Genomic DNA, 17,946 nt, shown 5'->3' with positions numbered 1-17,946 from the left:
CAGTGAGATCAGACAGTGTGTAACCCGGGGGTGGGCCCATTGAGATCAGACAGTGTGTAACCCGGGGTTGGGCCCAGTGAGATCAGACAGTGTGTATCCGGGGGCCCAGTGACATCAGACAATGTGTAACCCAGGGGCCCAGTGAGATCAGACAGTGTGTAACCCGGGGGCCCAGTGAGATCAGACTGTGTATAACCCGGGGGTGGTCCCAGTGAGATCAGACAGTTTAGTAACCCAGGGTGGGCCCAGTGAGATCAGACAGTGTGTAACCCGGGGGCCCTGTGAGATCAGACAGTGTGTAACCCGGGTGTGGGCCCAGTGAGATCAGACAGTGTGTAACCCAGGGGCCCAGTGAGATCAGACAGTGTGTAACCCAGGTTGGGCCCAGTGAGATCAGACAGTGTGTAACCCGGGGGTGGGCCCAGTGAGATCAGACAGTGTGCAATCCAGGAGCCCAGTGAGATCAGACAGTGTGTAACCCGGGGGTGGGCCCAGTGAGATCAGACAGTGTGTAACCCGGGGGTGGGCTCAGTGAGATCAGACAGTGTGTATCCGGGGGCCCATTGACATCAGACAGTGTGTAACCCAGGGGCCCAGTGAGATCAGACAGTGTGTAACCCGGGTGTGGGCCCCGTGAGATCAGACAGTGTGTACCCGGGATTGGGCCCAGTGAGATCAGACAGTGTGTAACCCGGGGATCCAGTGAGATCAGACTGTGTGTAACCCGGAGGTCCAATGAAATCAGACAGTGTGTAACCCGGGGTTGGGCCCAGTGAGATCAGACAGTGTGTAACCCGGGGGCCCAGTGAGATCAGACAGTGTGTAACCCGGGGTGCCCAGTGAGATCAGACGGTGTGTAACCCGGGGGCCCAGTGAGATCAGACAGTGTGTAACCCGGGGGCCCAGTGAGATCAGACGGTGTACAACCCGGAGGTGGGCCCAGTGAGGTCAGACAGTGTGTATCCCGGGTGTGGGCCCAGTGAAATCAGACAGTGTTTATCCCGGGGGTCCAGTGAGATCAGACAGTGTGCAACCCGGAGGTCCAGTGAGATCAGACAGTGTGCAACCCGGGGGTGGGCCCAGTGTGATCAGACAGTGTGTAACTGGGGGGCCCAGTGAGATCAGACAGTGTGTAACCCGGGGGCCCAGTGAGATCAGACAGTGTGTAACTGGGGGGGCCCAGTGAGATCAGACAGTGTGTAACCCGAGGGTGGGCCCAGTGACATCAGGCAGTGTGAAACTCGGGGGCCCAGTGAGATCAGACTGTGTGTAAACAGGGGTTGGGCCCAGTGAGATCAGGCATTGTGTAACCCGGGGTTGGGCCCAGTGAGATCAGACAGTGTGTAACACGGGGGTGGGCCCAGTGAAGATCAGACAGTGTGTAACCCGGGGGTGGGCCCAGTGAGATCAGACAGTGTGTAACCCGGGGGTCCAGTGAGATCAGACAGTGTGTATCCCGGGGTCCAATGAGATCAGACAGTGTGTCACCCGGGGGTCCAGTGAGATCAGACTGTGTGTAACCCGGAGGCCCAGTGAGATCAGACTGTGTGTAACCCGGGGGCCCAGTGAGATCAGACAGTGTGTAACCCGGGGGCCCAGTGAGATCAGACAGTGTGTAACTGGGGGGCCCAGTGAGATCAGACAGTGTGTAACCCGGGGGTGGGCCCAGTGTGATCAGACAGTGTGTAACCCGTGGGGTGGGACCAGTGAGATCAGACAGTGTGTCACCCGGGGGCCCAGTGAGATCAGACAGTGTGACCCGGGGGGGGGGGGGCCCAGTGGGACCAGACACTGTGTAACCCGGGGGCACAGTGAGATCAGACAATGTGTAACCCGGGTGACCAGTGAGATCAGACAGTGTGTCACCCAGGGGCCCAGTGAGATCAGACAGTGTGTCACCCGGGGGCCCAGTGAGATCAGACAGTGTGTAAACCGGGGGCCCTGTGAGATCAGACAGTGTGTAACCCGGGGGTGGGCCCGGTGAGATCAGACAGTGTGTAATCCGGGGGTGGGCCCAGTGAGATCTGACAGTGCGTAACCAGGGGGTGGGCCCAGTGAGATCAGACAGTGTGTAACCTGGGGGGGTGGGCCCATTGAGATCAGACAGTGTGTAACCCAGGGGCCCAGTGACATCAGACAGTGTGTAACCCGGGGGTGGGCCCAGTGAGATCAGACAGTGTGTAACCCGGGGGTGGGCCCAGTGAGATCAGACAGTGTGTAACCCAGGGGCCCAGTGAGATCAGACAGTGTATAACCCGGGGTTGGGCCCAGTGAGATCAGACAGTGTGTAACCCAGGGGCCCAGTGAGATCAGACAGTGTGTAACCCGGGGGTGGGCCCAGTGAGATCAGACAGTGTGTAACCCGGGTGTGGGCCCAGTGAGATCAGACAGTGTGTAACCCAGGGGCCCAGTGAGATCAGACAGTGTGTAACCCGGGTTGGGCCCAGTGAGATCAGACAGTGTGTAACCCGGGGGTGGGCCCAGTGAGATCAGACAGTGTGCAATCCAGAGGCCCAGTGAGATCAGACAGTGTGTAACCCGGGGGTGGGCCCAGTGAGATCAGACAGTGTGTAACCCGGGGGTGGGCCCAGTGAGATCAGACAGTGTGTAACCCGGGGGTGGGCCCAGTGAGATCAGACAGTGTGTAACCCAGGGGCCCAGTGAGATCAGACAGTGTGTAACCCAGGGGTGGGCCCAGTGAGATCAGACATTGTGTAACCCGGGTGTGGGCCCAGTGAGATCAGACAATGTGTAACCCAGGGGCCCAGTGAGATCAGACAGTGTGTAACCCGGGTTGGGCCCAGTGAGATCAGACAGTGTGTAACCCGGGGGTGGGCCCAGTAAGATCAGACAGTGTGTTACCCGGGGGTGGGCCCAGTGAGATCAGACAGTGTGTAACCCTGGGTTGGGCCCAATGAGATCAGACAGTGTGTAACCCGGTGTTGGGCCCAGTGAGATCAGACAGTGTGTAACCCGGGGTTGGGCCCAGTGAGATCAGACAGTGTGTAACCCGGGGGCCCAGTGAGATCAGACAGTGTGTAACCCGGGGGCCCAGTGAGATCAGACAGTGTATAACCCGGGGGTGGGCCCAGTGAGATCAGACAGTGTGTAACCCAGGGTGGGCCCAGTGAGATCAGACAGTGTGTAACCCAGGGGTCCAGTGAGATCAGACAGTATGTAACCCGGGGGTGGACCCAGTGAGATCAGACAGTGTGTAACCCGGGGGTGGACCCAGTGAGATCAGACAGTGTGTAACCCGGGGGTGGGCCCAGTGAGATCAGACAGTGTGTAACCCGTGGGCTGGGACCAGTGAGATCAGACAGTGTGTCACCCGGGGGCCCAGTGAGATCAGACAGTGTGTAACCCGGGGGTGAGACCAGTGAGATCAAGCAGTGTGTAACCCGGGGGTGGGCCCAGTGAGATCAGACAGTGTGTAACCCAGGGTGGGCCCAGTGAGATCAGACACTGTGTAACCCGGGGGCCCAGTGAGATCAGATAGTGTGCAACCCGGGGGCCCAGTGGGATTAGTTAGTGTGAAACCCAGGGTGGGCTCAGTGAGATCAGATAGTGTGTAACCCGTGGGTGGGCGTAGTGAGATCAGACAGTGTGTAACCCGGGGTGGGTCCAGTGAGATCAGACAGTGTGTAACCCGGGGGCCCAGTTAGATCAGACAGTGTGTTACCCGGGGGTGGGCCCAGTGAGATCAGACAGTGTGTAACCCGGGGGTGGGTCCAGTGAGATCAGACAGTGTGTAACCCGGGGGTGGGTCCAGTGAGATCAGACAGTGTGTAACCCGGGGGTGGGCCCAGTGAGATCAGACAGTGTGTAACCCGGGGGTCCAATGAGATCAGTCAGTGTGCAATCCCGGGGCAGACCAAGTGAGATCAGACAGTGTGTAACCCGGGGCTGGGCCCAGTGAGATCAGACAGTGTGTAACCCGGGGGTGGGCCCAGTGAGATCAGACAGTGTGTAACCCGGGGGCCCAGTGAAGTCAGACAGTGTATAAACCGGGGGTGGGCCCAGTGAGATCAGACAGTGTGTAACCCGGGGGTCCAGTGAGATCAGACTGTGTGTAACTGCGGGACCCACTGAGATCAGACAGTGTGTAAACCGGGGGTGGGCCCAGTGACATCAGACAGTGTGTAGCCCGGGGGTGGGTCCAGTGAGATCAGACAGTGTGTCACCCAGGGGCCCAGTGAGATCAGACAGTGTGTCACCCGGGGGCCCAGTGAGATCAAACAGTGTGTAACCCGGGGGCCCTGTGAGATCAGACAGTGTGCAACCCGGCGGTGGGCCCAGTGAGATCAGACAGTGTGTAATCCGGGGGTGAGCCCAGTGAGATCTGACAGTGCGTAACCAGGGGGTGGGCCCAGTGAGATCAGATAGTGTGTAACCTGGGGGGGTGGGCCCATTGAGATCAGACAGTGTGTAACCCGGGGGTTGGTCCAATGAGATCAGACAGTGTGTAACCCGGTGGTGAGCCCAGTGAGATCAGACAGTGTGTAACCCGGGGGTGGGCCCAGTGAGATCAGACAGTGTGTAACCCAGGGGCCCAGTGACATCAGACAGTGTGTAACCCGGGGATGGGCCCAGTGAGATCAGACAGTGTGTAACCCGGGGGTGGGCCCAGTGAGATCAGACAGTGTGTAACCCAGGGGCCCAGTGAGATCAGACAGTGTATAACCCGGGGGTGGGCCCAGTGAGATCAGACAGTGTGTAACCCAGGGGCCCAGTGAGATCAGACAGTGTGTAACCCGGGATGGGCCCAGTGAGATCAGACAGTGTGTAACCCGGGGGTGGGCCCAGTGAGATCAGACAGTGTGTAACCCAGGGGCCCAGTGAGATCAGACAGTGTATAACCCGGGGGTGGGCCCAGTGAGATCAGACAGTGTGTAACCCGGGTGTGGGCCCAGTGAGATCAGACAGTGTGTAACCCAGGGGCCCAGTGAGATCAGACAGTGTGTAACCCGGGTTGGGCCCAGTGAGATCAGACAGTGTGTATCCCGGGGGTGGGCCCAGTGAGATCAGACAGTGTGCAATCCAGAGGCCCAGTGAGATCAGACAGTGTGTAACCCGGGGGTGGGCCCAGTGAGATCAGACAGTGTGTAACCCGGGGGTGGGCCCAGTGAGATCAGATAGTGTGTATCCGGGGACCCAGTGACATCAGACAGTGTGCAATCCAGAGGCCCAGTGAGATCAGACAGTGTGTAACCCGGGGATGGTCCAGTGAGATCAGACACTGTGTAACCCGGGGGTGGGCCCAGTAAGATCAGACAGTGTGTTACTCGGGGGTGGGCCCAGTGAGATCAGACAGTGTGTAACCCTGGGTTGGGCCCAATGAGATCAGACAGTGTGTAACCCGGTGTTGGGCCCAGTGAGATCAGACAGTGTGTAACCCGGGGTTGGGCCCAGTGAGATCAGACAGTGGGTAACCCGGGGGCCCAGTGAGATCAGACAGTGTGTAACCCGGGGGCCCAGTGAGATCAGACAGTGTATAACCCGGGGGTGGGCCCAGTGAGATCAGACGGTGTGTAACCCAGGGTGGGCCCAGTGAGATCAGACAGTGTGTAACCCAGGGGTCCAGTGAGATCAGACAGTATGTAACCCGGGGGTGGACCCAGTGAGATCAGACAGTGTGTAACCCGGGGGTGGACCCAGTGAGATCAGACAGTGTGTAACCCGGGGTGGGCCCAGTGGGACCAGACACTGTGTAACCCGGGGGCCCAGTGAGATCAGATAGTGTGTAACCCGGGGGCCCAGTGAGATCAGACAGTGTGCAACCCGGGGGCCCAGTGAGATCAGACAGTGAGTAACCCGGGGGCCCAGTTCGATCAGATAGTGTGTAACCTGGGAGTGTGCCCAGTGGGATCAGTTAGTGTGAAACCCAGGGTGAGCCCAGTGAGATCAGACAGTGTGTAACCCAGGGGTCCAGTGAGATCAGACAGTATGTAACCCGGGGGTGGACCCAGTGAGATCAGACAGTGTGTAACCCGGGGGTGGACCCAGTGAGATCAGACAGTGTGTAACCCGGGGTGGGCCCAGTGGGACCAGACACTGTGTAACCCGGGGGCCCAGTGAGATCAGATAGTGTGTAACCCGGGGGCCCAGTGAGATCAGACAGTGAGTAACCCGGGGGCCCAGTTCGATCAGATAGTGTGTAACCTGGGAGTGTGCCCAGTGGGATCAGTTAGTGTGAAACCCAGGGTGGGCTCAGTGAGATCAGATAGTGTGTAACCCGGGGGTGGGCGTAGTGAGATCAGACAGTGTGTAACGCGGAGGTGGGTCCAGTAGATCAGACAGTGTGTAACCCGGGGGCCCAGTTAGATCAGACAGTGTGTAACCCGGGGGTGGGCCCAGTGAGATCAGACAGTGTGTAACCCGGGGGTGGGTCCAGTGAGATCAGACAATGTGTAACCCGGGGGTGGGTCCAGTGAGATCAGACAATGTGTAACCCGGGGGTGGGCCCAGTTAGATCAGACAGTGTGTAACCCGGGGGCCCAGTTAGATTAGACAGTGTGTTACCCGGGGGTGGGCCCAGTGAGATCAGACAGTGTGTAACCCGGGGGTGGGTCCAGTGAGATCAGACAGTGTGTAACCCGGGGGTGGGCCCAGTGAGATCAGACAGTGTGTAACCCGGGGGTGGGCCCAGTGAGATCAGACAGTGTGTAACCCGGGTTGGGCCCAGTGAGATCAGACAGTGTGTATCCCGGGGGTGGGCCCAGTGAGATCAGACAGTGTGCAATCCAGAGGCCCAGTGAGATCAGACAGTGTGTAACCCGGGGGTGGGCCCAGTGAGATCAGACAGTGTGTAACCCGGGGGTGGGCCCAGTGAGATCAGATAGTGTGTATCCGGGGACCCAGTGACATCAGACAGTGTGCAATCCAGAGGCCCAGTGAGATCAGACAGTGTGTAACCCGGGGATGGTCCAGTGAGATCAGACACTGTGTAACCCGGGGGTGGGCCCAGTAAGATCAGACAGTGTGTTACTCGGGGGTGGGCCCAGTGAGATCAGACAGTGTGTAACCCTGGGTTGGGCCCAATGAGATCAGACAGTGTGTAACCCGGTGTTGGGCCCAGTGAGATCAGACAGTGTGTAACCCGGGGTTGGGCCCAGTGAGATCAGACAGTGTGTAACCCGGGGGCCCAGTGAGATCAGACAGTGTGTAACCCGGGGGCCCAGTGAGATCAGACAGTGTATAACCCGGGGGTGGGCCCAGTGAGATCAGACGGTGTGTAACCCAGGGTGGGCCCAGTGAGATCAGACAGTGTGTAACCCAGGGGTCCAGTGAGATCAGACAGTATGTAACCCGGGGGTGGACCCAGTGAGATCAGACAGTGTGTAACCCGGGGGTGGACCCAGTGAGATCAGACAGTGTGTAACCCGGGGTGGGCCCAGTGGGACCAGACACTGTGTAACCCGGGGGCCCAGTGAGATCAGATAGTGTGTAACCCGGGGGCCCAGTGAGATCAGACAGTGTGCAACCCGGGGGCCCAGTGAGATCAGACAGTGAGTAACCCGGGGGCCCAGTTCGATCAGATAGTGTGTAACCTGGGAGTGTGCCCAGTGGGATCAGTTAGTGTGAAACCCAGGGTGGGCCCAGTGAGATCAGACAGTGTGTAACCCAGGGGTCCAGTGAGATCAGACAGTATGTAACCCGGGGGTGGACCCAGTGAGATCAGACAGTGTGTAACCCGGGGGTGGACCCAGTGAGATCAGACAGTGTGTAACCCGGGGTGGGCCCAGTGGGACCAGACACTGTGTAACCCGGGGGCCCAGTGAGATCAGATAGTGTGTAACCCGGGGGCCCAGTGAGATCAGACAGTGTGCAACCCGGGGGCCCAGTGAGATCAGACAGTGAGTAACCCGGGGGCCCAGTTCGATCAGATAGTGTGTAACCTGGGAGTGTGCCCAGTGGGATCAGTTAGTGTGAAACCCAGGGTGGGCTCAGTGAGATCAGATAGTGTGTAACCCGGGGGTGGGCGTAGTGAGATCAGACAGTGTGTAACGCGGAGGTGGGTCCAGTAGATCAGACAGTGTGTAACCCGGGGGCCCAGTTAGATCAGACAGTGTGTAACCCGGGGGTGGGCCCAGTGAGATCAGACAGTGTGTAACCCGGGGGTGGGTCCAGTGAGATCAGACAATGTGTAACCCGGGGGTGGGTCCAGTGAGATCAGACAGTGTGTAACCCGGGGGTGGGCCCAGTTAGATCAGACAGTGTGTAACCCGGGGGCCCAGTTAGATTAGACAGTGTGTTACCCGGGGGTGGGCCCAGTGAGATCAGACAGTGTGTAACCCGGGGGTGGGTCCAGTGAGATCAGACAGTGTGTAACCCGGGGGTGGGCCCAGTGAGATCAGACAGAGTGTAACCCGGGGGCACAGTGAGATCAGACAGTGTGTAACCCGGGGAGAATTCCGATGATTTTCTGTAAGTCGACACATGCGGGACAGAGATCTGAGGAAAAGGATAAAATCAAACAGAAATACTGGACATGTTCTTTGCTGAAATGTTGGGAAAACACTTTACACTTCATTCCATTTCACAACATTAATATTCTTCTCATTTTCTGCCCTGTCATAATTAGCTCTCCCCCTGGTGAATGGCGGAGTGATTGAGAAAGTTCCACAGCTGGAAGGAAACAGGGATTGTGGACTGAGGAACAACAGCACATGAACCAGCGCAGGATTGTGAGAGCACCAACCAGTGAGCCCCTTCCGATTGAAAGTGCTTCAATAGATCGACTGGGGAGGAAGGTAAGAGAAAGTGCCATTTACTCAGATACACACCGGTCCTGTGGACAGTACACACAGGTTACAGAGTAATACAGGAAATGAGACTGGGAGAGTCTGACCACCGATTACAATTATCCAGCATGAGGCCATGTAATGGGATGTAAAGTGAGATCAGTTTCTGTCTCTAAACACAGTCACAGTGAATCTTGTGTGTGTTTTAGAGTAAAGGGCTTTGATCTAAGAGGTGACTCCAGTTTGAGGCAGAGCCCAGCAGATGGACCGGTCTCTGTACATTAGGTGCGGCTGCACACACACCAACACCATCAGATCGCAATGTTCAAATATTTCCCATCTGGTGAGAAAGCCAATGGAAAGATTGAAGCGGAAGCACAGAGACAATTCACTGATCACGATGCACAGACCCATCTGAAAGACCAGCATGGCTATCACCCATAGAATCAATTATTCATTCATCAACATTTAAAATTGTAAGAAAATATATTGATACCTACTTATATTGATAACTACTAATATTGAAGCATTGATCACTGGAGATATGTAGTATTCTAATATACTGAAACACAGATATGGAGAGTTGCAATTTATTGATTGGCGTCGTACTTGACTCCGAGATGAACTTCCGAGCCTATATTCCCGCAATCACCGAGTACGCTGACTTCCCCCTCCATAATATCGCCGGTCTCTACCTCATCTACTCAAACCCTCATCCACGCCTCTGATTGGCCTCACACCTCATACTCTCCGTAAACTTAAGCTTAAACTTAGGCGGCATAGTTTTAAGGTGGTTGGTGGAAGGTTTAGAGGGGATTTGAGGGGGGGACTTCTTTACACAGAGGGTTGTGGGGATCTAGAACTCACTGCCTGGAAGAGTGGTGGATACAGAAACCCTCACCACTTAAAGTGCAGGGTTATTGACCTTGAGCTGGTAATTGGGATTAGACTAGATCACTTGTGTAACCCGGTGGTGAGCCCTGTGAGATCAGACAGTGTGTAATCCGGGGGTGGGCCCAGTGAGATCTGACAGTGCGTAACCAGGCGGTGGGCCCAGTGAGATCAGACAGTGTGTAACCTGGGGGGGTGGGCCCATTGAGATCAGACAGTGTGTAACCCGGTGGTGAGCCCAGTGAGATCAGACAGTGTGTAACCCGGGGGTCGGCCCAGTGAGATCAGACAGTGTGTAACCCAGGGGCCCAGTGAGATCAGACAGTGTGTAACCCGGGGGTGGGCCCATTGAGATCAGACAGTGTGTAACCCGGGGGTGGGCCCAGTGAGATCAGACAGTGTGTAACCCGGGTGTGGGCACAGTGAGATCAGACAGTGTGTAACCCGGGGGTGGGCCCAGTGAGATAAGACAGTGTGTCACCGGGGGGTCCTGTGAGATCAGACAGTGTGTATCCCGGTGTTCCAGTGAGATCAGACAGTGTGTAACCCGGGGGTCCAGTGAGATCAGACTGTGTGTAATTGCGGGGCCCAGTGAGATCAGACAGTGTGTAAACCGGGGGTGGGCCCAATGAGATCAGACAGTGTGTAGCCCGGGGGTGGGTCCAGTGAGATCAGACAGTGTGTCACCCGGGGGCGCAGTGAGATCAGACAGTGTGTAACCCGGGGGTGGGCCCAGTGAGATCAGACAGTGTGTAATCCGGGGGTGGGCCCAGTGAGATCTGACAGTGCGTAACCAGGCGGTGGGCCCAGTGAGATCAGACAGTGTGTAACCTGGGGGGGTGGGCCCATTGAGATCAGACAGTGTGTCACCCCGGGGTTGGTCCAATGAGATCAGACAGTGTGTAACCCGGTGGTGAGCCCAGTGAGATCAGACAGTGTGTAACCCGGGGGTATGCCCAGTGAGATCAGACAGTGTGTAACCCAGGATTCCAGTGAGCTCAGAGAGTGTGTAACCCGGGGGTGGGCCCAGTGAGATCAGACAGTGTGTAACCCAGGGGTGGGCCCAGTGAGATCAGACAGTGTGTAACCCAGGGGCCCAGTGAGATCAGACAGTGTGTAACCCAGGGGTGGGCCCAGTGAGATCAGACATTGTGTAACCCGGGTGTGGGCCCAGTGAGATCAGACAATGTGTAACCCAGGGGCCCAGTGAGATCAGCCAGTGTGTAACCCGCGTTGGGCCCAGTGAGATCAGACAGTGTGTAACCCGGGGGTGGGCCCAGTGAGATCAGACAGTGTGCAATCCAGGGGTCCATTGAGATCAGACAGTGTGTAACCCGGGGTTGGGCCCAATGAGATCAGACAGTGTGTACCCGGGGATGGTCCAGTGAAATCAGACAGTGTGTAACCCGGGGTTGGGCCCAATGAGATCAGACAGTGTGTAACCCGGGGTTGGGCCCAGAGAGATCAGACAGTGTGTAACCCGAGGGTCCAGTGAGATCAGACAGTGTGTATCCCGGGGGTCCAGTGAGATCAGACTGTGTATAACCCGGGGGTGGTCCCAGTGAGATCAGACAGTGTGTAACCCAGGGTGGGCCCAGTGAGATCAGACAGTGTGTAACTGAGGGGTGGGCCCAGTGAGATGAGACATTGTGTAACCCGGGTGTGGGCCCAGTGAGATCAGACAATGTGTAACCCAGGGGCCCAGTGAGATCAGACAGTGTGTAACCCGGGTTGGGTCCAGTGAGATCAGACAGTGTGTAACCCGGGGGTGGGCCCAGTGAGATCAGACAGTGTGCAATCCAGGGGTCCAGTGAGATCAGACAGTGTGTAACCCGGGGGTGGGCCCAGTGAGATCAGACAGTGTGTACCCGGGGATGGTCCAGTGAAATCAGACAGTGTGTAACCCGGGGTTGGGCCCAATGAGATCAGACAGTGTGTAACCCGGGGTTGGGCCCAGAGAGATCAGACAGTGTGTAACCCGGGGTTGGGCCCAGTGAGATCAGACAGTGTGTAACCCGGGGGCCCAGTGAGATCAGACAGTGTGTAACCCGGGGGCACAGTGAGATCAGACTGTGTATAACCCGGGGGTGGTCCCAGTGAGATCAGACAGTGTGTAACCCAGGGTGGGCCCAGTGAGATCAGACAGTGTGTAACTGAGGGGTGGGCCCAGTGAGATGAGACATTGTGTAACCCGGGTGTGGGCCCAGTGAGATCAGACAATGTGTAACCCAGGGGCCCAGTGAGATCAGACAGTGTGTAACCCGGGTTGGGTCCAGTGAGATCAGACAGTGTGTAACCCGGGGGTGGGCCCAGTGAGATCAGACAGTGTGCAATCCAGGGGTCCATTGAGATCAGACAGTGTGTAACCCGGGGTTGGGCCCAATGAGATCAGACAGTGTGTACCCGGGGATGGTCCAGTGAAATCAGACAGTGTGTAACCCGGGGTTGGGCCCAATGAGATCAGACAGTGTGTAACCCGGGGTTGGGCCCAGAGAGATCAGACAGTGTGTAACCCGGGGTTGGGCCCAGTGAGATCAGACAGTGTGTAACCCGGGGGCCCAGTGAGATCAGACAGTGTGTAACCCGGGGGCACAGTGAGATCAGACTGTGTATAACCCGGGGGTGGTCCCAGTGAGATCAGACAGTGTGTAACCCAGGGTGGGCCCAGTGAGATCAGACAGTGTGTAACTGAGGGGTGGGCCCAGTGAGATGAGACATTGTGTAACCCGGGTGTGGGCCCAGTGAGATCAGACAATGTGTAACCCAGGGGCCCAGTGAGATCAGACAGTGTGTAACCCGGGTTGGGTCCAGTGAGATCAGACAGTGTGTAACCCGGGGGTGGGCCCAGTGAGATCAGACAGTGTGCAATCCAGGGGTCCAGTGAGATCAGACAGTGTGTAACCCGGGGGTGGGCCCAGTGAGATCAGACAGTGTGTAACCCAGGGATGGGCCCAGTGAGATCAGACAGTGTGTATCCGGGGGCCCAGTGACATCAGACAATGTGTAACCCAGGGGCCCAGTGAGATCAGACAGTGTGTAACCCGGGTGTGGGCCCAGTGAGATCAGACAGTGTGTACCCGGGGATGGTCCAGTGAGATCAGACAGTGTGTAACCCGGGGTTGGGCCCAATGAGATCAGACAGTGTGTAACCCGGGGTTGGGCCCAGAGAGATCAGACAGTGTGTAACCCGGGGTTGGGCCCAGTGAGATCAGACAGTGTGTAACCCGGGGGCCCAGTGAGATCAGACAGTGTGTAACCCGGGGTTGGGCCAGTGAGATCAGACTGTGTATAACCCGGGGGTGGTCCCAGTGAGATCAGACAGTGTGTAACCCAGGGTGGGCCCAGTGAGATCAGACAGTGTGTAACCCGGGGGCCCTGTGAGATCAGACAGTGTGTAACCCGGGGGTGGGCCCAGTGAGATCAGACAGTGTGTAATCCGGGGGTGGGCCCAGTGATATCTGACAGTGCGTAACCAGGCGGTGGGCCCAGTGAGATCAGACAGTGTGTAACCTGGGGGGGTGGGCCCATTGAGATCAGACAGTGTGTAACCCGGGGGTTGGTCCAATGAGATCAGACAGTGTGTAACCCGGTGGTGAGCCCAGTGAGATCAGACAGTGTGTAACCCGGGGGTCGGCCCAGTGAGATCAGACAGTGTGTAACCCGGGGGCCCAGTGAGATCAGACAGTGTATAACCCGGGGGTGTGCCCAGTGAGATCAGACAGTGTGTAACCCAGGGTGGGCCCAGTGAGATCAGACAGTGTGTAACCCAGGGGTCCAGTGAGATCAGACAGTATGTAACCCGGGGGTGGACCCAGTGAGATCAGACAGTGTGTAACCCGGGGGTGGACCCAGTGAGATCAGACAGTGTGTAACCCGGGGGTGGGCCCAGTGAGATCAGACAGTGTGTAACCCGTGGGCTGGGACCAGTGAGATCAGACAGTGTGTCACCCGGGGGCCCAGTGAGATCAGACAGTGTGTAACCCGGGGGGGGGGCCCAGTGGGACCAGACACTGTGTAACCCGGGGGCCCAGTGAGATCAGATAGTGTGCAACCCGGGGGCCCAGTGGGATTAGTTAGTGTGAAACCCAGGGTGGGCTCAGTGAGATCAGATAGTGTGTAACCCGTGGGTGGGCGTAGTGAGATCAGACAGTGTGTAACCCGGGGTGGGTCCAGTGTGATCAGACAGTGTGTAACCCGGGGGTGGGTCCAGTGAGATCAGACAGTGTGTAACCCGGGGGTGGGCCCAGTGAGATCAGACAGTGTGTAACCCGGGGGTCCAATGAGATCAGTCAGTGTGCAATCCCGGGGCAGACCAAGTGAGATCAGACAGTGTGTAACCCGGGGCTGGGCCCAGTGAGATCAGACAGTGTGTAACCCGGGGGTGGGCCCAGTGAGATCAGACAGTGTGTAACCCGGGGGCCCAGTGAAGTCAGACAGTGTATAAACCGGGGGTGGGCCCAGTGAGATCAGACAGTGTGTAACCCGGGGGTCCAGTGAGATCAGACTGTGTGTAACTGCGGGACCCACTGAGATCAGACAGTGTGTAAACCGGGGGTGGGCCCAGTGACATCAGACAGTGTGTAGCCCGGGGGTGGGTCCAGTGAGATCAGACAGTGTGTCACCCAGGGGCCCAGTGAGATCAGACAGTGTGTCACCCGGGGGCCCAGTGAGATCAGACAGTGTGTAACCCGGGGGCCCTGTGAGATCAGACAGTGTGCAACCCGGCGGTGGGCCCAGTGAGATCAGACAGTGTGTAATCCGGGGGTGAGCCCAGTGAGATCTGACAGTGCGTAACCAGGGGGTGGGCCCAGTGAGATCAGATAGTGTGTAACCTGGGGGGGTGGGCCCATTGAGATCAGACAGTGTGTAACCCGGGGGTTGGTCCAATGAGATCAGACAGTGTGTAACCCGGTGGTGAGCCCAGTGAGATCAGACAGTGTGTAACCCGGGGATGGGCCCAGTGAGATCAGACAGTGTGTAACCCAGGGGCCCAGTGACATCAGACAGTGTGTAACCCGGGGATGGGCCCAGTGAGATCAGACAGTGTGTAACCCGGGGGTGGGCCCAGTGAGATCAGACAGTGTGTAACCCAGGGGCCCAGTGAGATCAGACAGTGTATAACCCGGGGGTGGGCCCAGTGAGATCAGACAGTGTGTAACCCAGGGGCCCAGTGAGATCAGACAGTGTGTAACCCGGGATGGGCCCAGTGAGATCAGACAGTGTGTAACCCGGGTGTGGGCCCAGTGAGATCAGACAGTGTGTAACCCAGGGGCCCAGTGAGATCAGACAGTGTGTAACCCGGGTTGGGCCCAGTGAGATCAGACAGTGTGTATCCCGGGGGTGGGCCCAGTGAGATCAGACAGTGTGCAATCCAGAGGCCCAGTGAGATCAGACAGTGTGTAACCCGGGGGTGGGCCCAGTGAGATCAGACAGTGTGTAACCCGGGGGTGGGCCCAGTGAGATCAGACAGTGTGTATCCGGGGACCCAGTGATATCAGACAGTGTGCAATCCAGAGGCCCAGTGAGATCAGACAGTGTGTAACCCGGGGATGGTCCAGTGAGATCAGACACTGTGTAACCCGGGGGTGGGCCCAGTAAGATCAGACAGTGTGTTACTCGGGGGTGGGCCCAGTGAGATCAGACAGTGTGTAACCCTGGGTTGGGCCCAATGAGATCAGACAGTGTGTAACCCGGTGTTGGGCCCAGTGAGATCAGACAGTGTGTAACCCGGGGTTGGGCCCAGTGAGATCAGACAGTGTGTAACCCGGGGGCCCAGTGAGATCAGACAGTGTGTAACCCGGGGGCCCAGTGAGATCAGACAGTGTATAACCCGGGGGTGGGCCCAGTGAGATCAGACGGTGTGTAACCCAGGGTGGGCCCAGTGAGATCAGACAGTGTGTAACCCAGGGGTCCAGTGAGATCAGACAGTATGTAACCCGGGGGTGGACCCAGTGAGATCAGACAGTGTGTAACCCGGGGGTGGACCCAGTGAGATCAGACAGTGTGTAACCCGGGGTGGGCCCAGTGGGACCAGACACTGTGTAACCCGGGGGCCCAGTGAGATCAGATAGTGTGTAACCCGGGGGCCCAGTGAGATCAGACAGTGTGCAACCCGGGGGCCCAGTGAGATCAGACAGTGAGTAACCCGGGGGCCCAGTTCGATCAGATAGTGTGTAACCTGGGAGTGTGCCCAGTGGGATCAGTTAGTGTGAAACCCAGGGTGGGCCCAGTGAGATCAGACAGTGTGTAACCCAGGGGTCCAGTGAGATCAGACAGTATGTAACCCGGGGGTGGACCCAGTGAGATCAGACAGTGTGTAACCCGGGGGTGGACCCAGTGAGATCAGACAGTGTGTAACCCGGGGTGGGCCCAGTGGGACCAGACACTGTGTAACCCGGGGGCCCAGTGAGATCAGATAGTGTGTAACCCGGGGGCCCAGTGAGATCAGACAGTGTGCAACCCGGGGGCCCAGTGAGATCAGACAGTGAGTAACCCGGGGGCCCAGTTCGATCAGATAGTGTGTAACCTGGGAGTGTGCCCAGTGGGATCAGTTAGTGTGAAACCCAGGGTGGGCTCAGTGAGATCAGATAGTGTGTAACCCGGGGGTGGGCGTAGTGAGATCAGACAGTGTGTAACGCGGAGGTGGGTCCAGTAGATCAGACAGTGTGTAACCCGGGGGCCCAGTTAGATCAGACAGTGTGTAACCCGGGGGTGGGCCCAGTGAGATCAGACAGTGTGTAACCCGGGGGTGGGTCCAGTGAGATCAGACAGTGTGTAACCCGGGGGTGGGCCCAGTTAGATCAGACAGTGTGTAACCCGGGGGCCCAGTTAGATTAGACAGTGTGTTACCCGGGGGTGGGCCCAGTGAGATCAGACAGTGTGTAACCCGGGGGTGGGTCCAGTGAGATCAGACAGTGTGTAACCCGGGGGTGGGCCCAGTGAGATCAGACAGAGTGTAACCCGGGGGCACAGTGAGATCAGACAGTGTGTAACCCGGGGAGAATTCCGATGATTTTCTGTAAGTCGACACATGCGGGACAGAGATCTGAGGAAAAGGATAAAATCAAACAGAAATACTGGACATGTTCTTTGCTGAAATGTTGGGAAAACACTTTACACTTCATTCCATTTCACAACATTAATATTCTTCTCATTTTCTGCCCTGTCATAATTAGCTCTCCCCCTGGTGAATGGCGGAGTGATTGAGAAAGTTCCACAGCTGGAAGGAAACAGGGATTGTGGACTGAGGAACAACAGCACATGAACCAGCGCAGGATTGTGAGAGCACCAACCAGTGAGCCCCTTCCGATTGAAAGTGCTTCAATAGATCGACTGGGGAGGAAGGTAAGAGAAAGTGCCATTTACTCAGATACACACCGGTCCTGTGGACAGTACACACAGGTTACAGAGTAATACAGGAAATGAGACTGGGAGAGTCTGACCACCGATTACAATTATCCAGCATGAGGCCATGTAATGGGATGTAAAGTGAGATCAGTTTCTGTCTCTAAACACAGTCACAGTGAATCTTGTGTGTGTTTTAGAGTAAAGGGCTTTGATCTAAGAGGTGACTCCAGTTTGAGGCAGAGCCCAGCAGATGGACCGGTCTCTGTACATTAGGTGCGGCTGCACACACACCAACACCATCAGATCGCAATGTTCAAATATTTCCCATCTGGTGAGAAAGCCAATGGAAAGATTGAAGCGGAAGCACAGAGACAATTCACTGATCACGATGCACAGACCCATCTGAAAGACCAGCATGGCTATCACCCATAGAATCAATTATTCATTCATCAACATTTAAAATTGTAAGAAAATATATTGATACCTACTTATATTGATAACTACTAATATTGAAGCATTGATCACTGGAGATATGTAGTATTCTAATATACTGAAACACAGATATGGAGAGTTGCAATTTATTGATTGGCGTCGTACTTGACTCCGAGATGAACTTCCGAGCCTATATTCCCGCAATCACCGAGTACGCTGACTTCCCCCTCCATAATATCGCCGGTCTCTACCTCATCTACTCAAACCCTCATCCACGCCTCTGATTGGCCTCACACCTCATACTCTCCGTAAACTTAAGCTTAAACTTAGGGGGCATAGTTTTAAGGTGGTTGGTGGAAGGTTTAGAGGGGATTTGAGGGGGGGACTTCTTTACACAGAGGGTTGTGGGGATCTAGAACTCACTGCCTGGAAGAGTGGTGGATACAGAAACCCTCACCACTTAAAGTGCAGGGTTATTGACCTTGAGCTGGTAATTGGGATTAGACTAGATCACTTGTGTAACCCGGTGGTG

At 56.6% G+C, this 17,946-nt stretch overlaps 1 protein-coding gene across 3 annotated transcripts in view; it reads left to right on the top strand.

The window, feature by feature from the left end:
• Positions 1-17,946, top strand: part of LOC139273368 (zinc finger protein 229-like) — a 154,466-nt gene that overhangs the window by 30,297 nt on the left and 106,223 nt on the right. For 2 of the 3 annotated variants that reach the window (XM_070890192.1, XM_070890194.1), the window contains exons 4-5: positions 8,585-8,753; positions 16,811-16,979. The gene's annotated coding sequence lies outside the window, so the exon portion shown is untranslated. Of the gene's footprint in view, positions 1-8,391; positions 8,428-8,584; positions 8,754-16,810; positions 16,980-17,946 lie in introns of those variants that run through there. The other variant, XM_070890195.1, reaches the window with a different exon arrangement.

This window comes from Pristiophorus japonicus, chromosome 9 (assembly GCF_044704955.1).
Source record: "Pristiophorus japonicus isolate sPriJap1 chromosome 9, sPriJap1.hap1, whole genome shotgun sequence".
In the NCBI taxonomy this organism is placed as follows: domain Eukaryota; kingdom Metazoa; phylum Chordata; class Chondrichthyes; family Pristiophoridae; genus Pristiophorus; species Pristiophorus japonicus.
This window is presented reverse-complemented; position numbering and strand designations above follow the sequence as displayed.